The sequence below is a fragment of the Corvus brachyrhynchos genome, unplaced genomic scaffold, assembly GCF_000691975.1.
Source record: "Corvus brachyrhynchos isolate BGI_N302 unplaced genomic scaffold, ASM69197v1 scaffold142, whole genome shotgun sequence".
In the NCBI taxonomy this organism is placed as follows: domain Eukaryota; kingdom Metazoa; phylum Chordata; class Aves; order Passeriformes; family Corvidae; genus Corvus; species Corvus brachyrhynchos.
In genome coordinates, this window is record NW_008237226.1 from 8,922,516 (window position 1) to 8,930,804 (window position 8,289).

General features: G+C 35.3%; 1 protein-coding gene across 7 annotated transcripts in view; it reads right to left on the minus strand.

The window, feature by feature from the left end:
* The window catches only part of DGKB (diacylglycerol kinase beta), a 381,330-nt gene that overhangs the window by 59,296 nt on the left and 313,745 nt on the right, over positions 1 to 8,289 (minus strand). The gene's annotated exons all lie outside the window — the stretch shown is intronic.

Consider the following 8,289-nt stretch of genomic DNA (forward strand, 5'->3'; position numbering starts at 1 on the left):
GGAAAAGTGATACTATTTTTGTGTAATAAAGAAGCAAAAATGAATCTCCTCTCATAAGGGGATTTATTATATGCTGTTCAGATACATAACTTGTATCTCTGGACTGGGAAAAATCATGTAAGAAGTTGCAGGAATGTACATGGTTCTCAGTGAGGGGAAAAGGTGACAGTGCTCTGAGAGCCTTTCCTGCTCACAGTCTGTTAGGTTGGAGGGTTATTATTATTCTTAGAGCCAGGGGATGTGGACATCTGTCAGCTTTTTTCCCTCACATGTGCAGCAACTGCGTGTGGTCCTCTAAATGAAACTATTAGCTATGCAGCTCTGTATTCACGTACCGATTCTGAGCGTGCTGAATTCATGCCAATTAGAAAGTATTGTCTTATGGGTGGGTGAAATGGGGATACATAAATACCATAATAAAGTAAAAAATTGCTTTAAAATAACTTCTTTTTCTTAACTTTCTCTCCAAATTTTAAATTAATTCTTTTAAAATAAGAGTGTACACTAAATTAACAGGTCTGTTTTTAAAAAGCAAGCTTGTTTTACTGCAGCACGCTGAACTGGATGATAATCACTGTAAGAGCAGCTGCTGTGGGGGGTCAGGGAAGTCAAGGAAGAGAAAAAGGAGCCACTGCCATAAGAAGTTGGGTGATATCTAGATGCAGTTGGTTTAATTCACAAAGTGTACATTACTAAGAAGACTGCATTAATAAAGACTACTGGGAACCAATGTTTACATTCGAAAGTTGTTAGGCACGTAAGGATAGGCTACCATACTCATTAGTAAGTATCCTGTGATTGCACAGGTGTTTACTAAATACTTGGGAAAAGTTCAGCTGATGCACAACAAACACCCATATGCTTCATAACACTGAATTAAGAGATTAACTTTGTTTACTGGGTTAATTAACTTTTCAGATTAGGGCAGCCTTCAAGATTACATTGAAAACAGAGCCACTGTAAACACACATACTTTACAGCATAAATCCTGCAGCAGTATTATCATCATGGAAAACCATCACAACAACAACGTCTAGGCTGCATGTAATGCCTTTTTGGGATCTCAACATACAGTATGAACCATTTTCTATTAAGGGGAAGAAACACACACTCATCTGGCTTCCCTGCCAAAATAACCCAGCTATGCCACTTCATATGCTCTGCCACTTCTTGTTGCTAGATATGTAACAGTGTCATCTACCATGCTGTTCAAGTAATACATGTTAGTTAAATGGATTTTTCTTTTTCAATTATCTAGCAACATTTTGTCAATTATCTAGCAGTTCACATTGGCAAGACTCGTCATAAACTTCATAGATCTGTCAGATTCCTATAATGATGGAACATATGTTAAGAAGAGCCCCAAATCCCTTAAAAAAAAAAAAAAAAAAGAAAATCAAACATGTGGCCTGGACCAAAAGATATTTAATGCATGTACAATGAAAGGAATCTAGTGATTTTTGAATTCACTGGTCACAATGTCACTCTCTCTTTCAAGTTCTTGCAAGTAGTTCCTCTACTTTTAAAGCTAAAAGGCCATCTTCTCTCCTATTAGCTTTTGTTTTAACAGAGTCCTTTCATTTCCCCAGCAGAACAAATCTTTTTCCACGATCCAACTGCCAAGAGAAATTTTCTTTAACTACCTCTCAAAGCCACCCAAAGCCTTGATATAACACTCAAGAAATGTCTGACAATTTGGGCATTTTTTTCAGATTTTGACAAGACATACTATTCGACACATTTTTTAAGCTATTCAAAACAGATTTTATAAAATGTTCTAGTTAGCCTGTAAAGAAATAACTTCTGAATGCTAAGGCACTAAACAGACATTACCAATTTGGTAGAGGTAGTCTTAACACAGTCTTGGAGGATGTTTTACACAGATAATATGCCATTAAGCATACTAGTTTCCTCCTTAGTTCTATAAAATATCTCTTCTTCTATTTGTTCAATAATAAAAAGAGTCATACTCAGAAATGTGACCTACAAAAAAAATCATAAATATAGTAATAATTTTATACCAGTGATATCCTCTGACTCTGGCTGAACCAAAGTAATGTAAAAGTGAACTTTCATGTTACCTTTAATCATTCAAACAAACAATTGCCATCTCACCCACAAATCCTCTGTTACACAAAATGAAATGAAACCTTACCTAGAAAAATATGGCCAAAGCCCTTCTCATCTGTGTCTCTTCTGGTACTGACAACAAATTACCATGAATTTTCTGGCATATGACTACTTCATAATTCAACATAGAATACAAGACACAACATGTTAAAATAATTTAGCAAAGCAGACAATACTTCATGAACTCATGAGTAAGAAGTGATAAAAAAATTGTAACTGGACCAATACAGTTAGGTAGATGATGTCAAACGTTCATACTCAGACAGAATACGTCTGAGGTAGCAAGAATATGTCTGAAAAGAGACATTCTGTTCATCACACAGATCTTGGCAACAAGCCTCAGCAGCTCAAAACAGAAGGTCAATAGAAGCTGCTTTAGACTCCTTTCCCAAGGAGATACAGCATGGCCAAAGAGAGACACCCAGGTAAGAAAGCCTTGTCAATCATGCATCTGCATTCTCTCTTTTCCATAGGGATAATTTAAAGCATGAGGTAAATAAAACGAAAGAAATACAACATGTTTTCCTAGCTGGGATAAAAAATTTGGAATTTTCATATGCTGTACTGCAATCTTTTTTGCTTGTTCGTTTTTATTAAACTGACTTTTTCACATATACAGAAATCATAACTCTGAGACAATCTTATAGGAACAGAATGAAATGCTTTAGTAGGGGTCGCCACTCAATGCAAAAATTAGCAGATGATCTTAATTTTGAATACTATGAACATGTATGTTTTAAAATTATCATCACAACAAGTAATGTTAGAATTTATGTTCAGTGTCCTTTCCTTTAAGAAGTATAAATTATTTCATAGAGGTCTGCTCAAAGTGACCTCTTCATTCTTTATATTCAACCAGTTCTTTTGGTACAATATAAGCAGGAAACTCATACACTGGAAAACTGGAAAACATATCTATTGCAGCTACATATCATGATTTCTTCGCTCCAGTAGGTGTCTGTAATGTAGAAATTTTTCCTTTGCTTTTTATATTCATATTGGGTTGATGCTTACTTTAAAATACAGGTTATTGCAAAGTAAATTAAGAATATGCTGTCTTACTTTGTTAGCATTTACACCCAGTTAGAGCTTGGTACGTATCAGACAAAGTTTTACAAACCTGGACACATTTATAAATAGAGTGACATTATCACAGTGAGGTTTGAAGTAAGTCTTTGTGTCTCACTATAGAAAAAGCCCCGTAGGCTGAAAATATTAAAAACTAACCATGTATCTCCTCATGAATGGATACCTACATAACTGTCCTTACATATTTTGGCAATCTTATAGCTGAAAAGCATTGTCAATATATATGAGACTAACCATAAAGATTTCTACCTGTAGAAAATGATAGTTTAATAAATTGCTTCAGACAGAGCTAGATTAATCAACTCCATCACCCCAATTAATTATACAGCAATTATTTTCTGATGTTTTAAATGTCTTCTGATTACGTCTTACTCAGTAATTCTCGAAGTGTCTACATCTTAATATTATTTCCGATGTTATAACAAAAATTGCTGATTGTTTCTTACTAGCATAACTTTTTCAAGCTCTAAAGACTTAATCATCCATTTTATCAGTTCTTAGGTAATGGTTCTAAACATCCCCAAACTGGCAAAGAATATTTTTAACGGAATAAATTTAAAAACTCAAGTCATGAATAATTTTTTTTCTACACAACCTAGAGGAAACGACCACCTATGAGAAATGTTTTACTCTCTGTAGAAGGTCATATAAATACGAGGCCCCTTGCACTCTATAAAGCTTTTTCCCATAATTTCTACAGGTCTGTAAGCCATTTGGGATCCAGAGGTCCTAAACTTTCAACGAATTTTTCATAAGAAAATAGAGCTGAAATCAAATGAAACATGAAATAGGAGGTCAGTAAGGAGAAACTAAATACTTTAGAAGGAAAATTATATCCTCAACTATATCTAGAGTCCAAGTAAATGATGGGAAGCTTTCTAGAACATACTAGGAACTCCCCTAAGTCCTATTGACTCTACTTGGCTTTCAAAACAATCCTACAATTCAACATGCGCCTCCTTGTTGACCATCAGTGGGTTAAGCAGGTCTGTAAGGAACTGATGAACATACTGGGACTCTACCTGAAGCAGCCAAAAATGATCATTTACAAACTTTAGAGGAAAAAGCAGGGAACATTGATCAAAAAAAGTAATGAGGATCAATTCCAGTGCTCTCTTTTCCAGTAGGGGTGAGAATTCCTTTGTGTTTTCACTTGACAGTGTTGATTTTGCCCATGGGTGGGTATTCTGAAGCCTTTTCCAAAAAGCAAGTGCCCAGTAGAGAACTCTTATTTCTGAGACTGAACTAGGAGCCTCTAGGATAGGACTACAGAGTCAGCTAAGTCTATGATTGAGTGAATAAGACAGATGAAAATAAAACTAATTATGTACTGACTGCCACATACATGCAGTATGAAATTGGACTTCTTAACCTTGCATTCAGCAACCAAGCCCTTAGATTTTAGCAAATGAACTTTAGATCGTAAATTCTTAGATTTTTTAGAGTGTAAGTTCTAGATAAGCCCCTGAGCAACCTGATCCAATTAGACCTGTTTTGAGCAGAGAGGGTTGGTCTAGATGACCTTTGGAGGTCTCTTCCAACCTAAATTATCTTTGGGCCTCTGATTCTTCAAGCAGGAAATGTCCATTTGATCTGCGTTTGTAAAGCACCTAGTGTCCGAGACCTTTGGGTGTTACCACAGAAAAAATAAATAATAATCACTAACTGCCAATTTGTTCATACAGTTGATCTAAAGTAATACAAGGAATGGTTTGGTCAGCCTCAGATTATTTACTGGATTCTAAAACTACTGGGGTTTTTTTAAGGACATCACTTTTTTTCCTGACTATAACAGACACACAAGAAAGTAAAACAAAAAAGGTACACAAATAGCATCTGTAATCTATTGCAAAATCTAGCCTATTGCAAAAACATTGCTGCTCTAGCCCATATTTTAAAAAAAGGTTTCTTACTGGTTGGCAGCTGAAGCCACTGAAAACGATAAGCAAGCCTTTCTGGTAGGACAATGTTATTTAACTAGTAACCAGAGTTTTCATTATATAATAATACATGTAGAAAGTATTTAAAAGTTCCACTGAGGATGTGCAAACTGGAATAAGAAAATTCAGCTCAAGCCCATAATTTTACCATTTCTATAGTGTTAGCAACTATTGAAAGTTATTGTGTCTGAATACTGATAAGGAGGATGATGGGACAGCTCCTGAGCCCCACACAGTGGACCTTTAAAATTGTTCAATTAGCCTCATGCAGATTTCTACAGCATGGAATGCAATGCCAAGGGGACAACAAAGCCAACACAGGGACTTTAAGCTGTGCCTTCTAAATATCAGGGAAAGAAGCACAGCCAGAAAATGTATTACCTGCAGGAACCACCACTGGGGCTATAAATAGGTAGCATAATTTAGTGCTATCAGAAATCACAACATATACAATAAGCGGCAAAATTTGTACCTACTTGGATTTTGCAATTAAGTATATACCTCTGCTTCACTGGTATTTTTCTGATGTCAAATTTCAAGGACTTTTGATGATAATAAAAAACCCTCCCACTGACATATATGAAAGATAAGCAGTGTGTTTGTAACCCTGTTGCCTGGAAATAGTAGGTCCAGAAACAGTTGGCGCTAAACTTTAAATAAAATTATAGAACTCTTTCAACCTTTCTACTCTCACTGTGTAAATGTGAAAGTAGTGTAAATCTTGTTGACAGTTATTGCCATATCTATTGGCACACACTCAGTGGCAGTTTGAGAAGTGTTGTGCAGCATGGCTAGTGCCCATTACCTGTCTCCCCATATTTTCTTACAATTTATTTTCACCCCAGCAGGCAGTGCCTCACAATGCCATTAATTTGTTGGGCAGCTCATACTTTCCAACACAAACTACTTTACAATGTGCTCTTATAAACAACCTGGTGGTTTACTGGCAATGCTCAACAGTGTCAGGAGGGAGGTTATGATTTAAAGGCAGCAGGTAAAAAATTGAGCAGGTCACTGAGATGACATCGTTTGACCAAACCTCCTCTCCTTTAATTTTACTATCATCAGCACAAGTGCACAAAATCACCAGATTTACACTTGGTCTCCATAATATGTGACTGAAACAATGCTAAATTCAAACAGCTCTTTTTGTTGGTGCTTTTCCTACACAGTATTCTGCTAATAGCATATTTGCTAGCTGGCCACAGGTTAAAGAAAACAAATGGAGAAAGAAGGGGGGGAAAAAAGAAATCTTTAAATTGATTTTAACAGCAAGTATGGAAAACCCCACCCAAAGCCCTATCTCCTTGCAGAGTAATTAGGCACTAGTAAAATACTTGCATGACTCCAATATATATTTATAGCTACTTGCAATTGACTGCTTTGGTTAATACAAGCCTTTGCAGAGTGAAGGAAAAAAACCCACCACTAAGAGAACAAATTCAATCTTTCTAATATAACAAACTGAATATCACATTTTTGTCTTTTTTACACTCCAAACACTAATTTCCTCTTGTAAACTCTACTTCTACCTCTAGTAAGTAATGCAAATGTATATACACACAACCTGAGGTGTTATCAGGTTCTTCAAATCATCAATATTTTTAGAATATTTTACATAATTTTTTATCAGTAACACTAATGCGTGCATTAAGTGAAGCTGTCTCTCCTGTTACTCAAAATTAAATTGCTGTCAATCTGACACCTTTTGCAGACACTCAAGGAACTTGAAATTTTCTATTAACAACTAATAGAAAACTAGAATGGATCAGAGGATATGATTATGTGTTACAGCAGCCAAAAATGGTCTGCTAGGCTATTCTATTTTTATTTCTGTATCTTTAATCTAAAGATTCCGGCACCTGGGGCAGGGTTAAATGAGCAAACAATCTGAGTAATATGCTATCAGTATTCCTAGGGAATGCTTGTCTGCCATTACACAAACTGAATACTGCAAAATGGTTATTGAAGCTTTTCATGCAAAGGTCACAATATAAAAGCATATCTTTGGCGTCAAAAATCTCTTAGTGTAAATCTAAGCCATAAATGCAAGTATCACTCACATGTAAAGAGAGCCTGAAGGGGTTAAGCCTATCTCTGTCTTAAATTCATGCAACCTTTCCACTTAATTTTAAACATTTTCCATGTGCTTGCAATGTTTTCTAATAACAGGCCAATTCCTTAACTCACACAGGAATCTAAATTACAATAATCACATGCATTCCTTTCCCCAAGAAAGGAAACACCTGTTGTAGTTCGTTAATTGCTGACTTTTTGTAAGCTTTCAGAAGAAAACTAACATTTACAAATAATTTATAACTGAAAATCTTCAGAAGCTGAGGAACACATGAATTTTAAAACTGATATGAAACTCAGAATGTATGTTGAGATAGTAACAGATGTTTTCACTTTGTTAATTAAAGAAAAACTCTGTATCAAAGTACCATAATAGGATATGGTTATTTTATAACTAAGATGGGGCTACTTTCTGTTCCATTTCACTTCTGCAATAATTGTTATTCATGCCACTATACAGCAGGAGAAAATAAAAAAACATTAAACCCCAAAAAAGTATGAGAATAAAAAAAAGTTTGTGTACTTAACTCTATACAATGTAGATTTATTCAGTGAGGAATTTAAGAAATTAATTCACTTGTTTCTATGGAATTCTTGGTGAATTAGAGAAAAAGGCACATATTTACATGATTACAAACCCCAAAGTGTCAATTAAACCTATCTTTATAAAAAATACACACACATGCACTCATATTTGTAATAGTAGTAGTAGTTTTAATCTGAGACTTGCTAATTATTTCCAGCCACATTCTAATATAACAAAAAAGTGAAATTCTGCCCTAAGCTATGGTACTTTATTTTCATTCATATAAATCCAGTAATTTCAGTGGAATTACCCTCCTTAAAAGGAGCAAAAGGACTTATGACTTGTGCTAATGCTCTTACTCAAATATCTGTATTTGAGGCATGACATGGTACTTTTAAATAACAGCAACTCATCTGCTGTATCTACTGTTATGCTGCTAAGCTGGACATGGTAGTTGACACATGGTAGCAAAAGTATAGTCAGAGCATGATCAACATGGAGGAAAGACTCAAGGAAAGAGGGCACAAA